The sequence below is a fragment of the Lipotes vexillifer genome, unplaced genomic scaffold (assembly GCF_000442215.2).
Source record: "Lipotes vexillifer unplaced genomic scaffold, Lipotes_vexillifer_v1.1 scaffold267, whole genome shotgun sequence".
NCBI classification, from domain to species: domain Eukaryota; kingdom Metazoa; phylum Chordata; class Mammalia; order Artiodactyla; family Lipotidae; genus Lipotes; species Lipotes vexillifer.
The window spans coordinates 824,279-825,095 of NW_006778156.1; positions in this window are offsets into that span (position 1 = coordinate 824,279).

An 817-nucleotide genomic window follows, 5' to 3' on the forward strand; every position below is an offset into this window, starting at 1 on the left:
TTCCACTTTTATGCAACATAGTTTTGGAAATCCTAATCACAGCAATCAGAGAAGAAAAATAAATTAAAAAATCCAAATTGGAAAAGAAGTAAAACTTCACTGTTTGCAGATGGCACGATAATATACATAGAAAATTCTAAAGATGCTATCAGAAATCTACTAGAGCTCATCAATGAATTCAATAAAGTTACAGGATACAAAATCCATACACAGAAATCTGTTGCACTTCTATACAATAAAAATGAAGGATCAGAAAGAGAAATTAAAGAAACAATCACATTTACCATTGCATCAAAAAGGATAAGATACCTAGGAATAAACCTACCTGTGGAGACAAAAGACCTCTACTCTAAATATGAGAGTGACCATACAATCCAGCAATCTCACTCCCGGACATATATCCAGATAAAACCATGGTTTGAAAGGATACATGCACCCCAATGTTGGCTGCAGCACTGTTTACAATAGCCAAGACATGGAAACAATCTAAATGTTAATCAACAGAGGAATGGATAAAGAAGATGTGATATATATATATACAATGGAATATTACTCAACCATTAAAAAGAATGAAATAATGCCATTTGCAGCAACATGGATGGATGTGGAAATTATACTAAATGAAATAAGTCAGAGAGAGAAAGACAAATATCATACAATATCGCTTATATGTGGAATCTAAAAAATGATACAAATTAAATTATTTACAAAATGGAAACAGACTTACAGACTTAGAGAATGAACTTTTGGTTACTGGGGGGAAGTGTGGGGGGAAGGAATATATTGGTAGTTTGGGTTTGACACGTACACACTACTA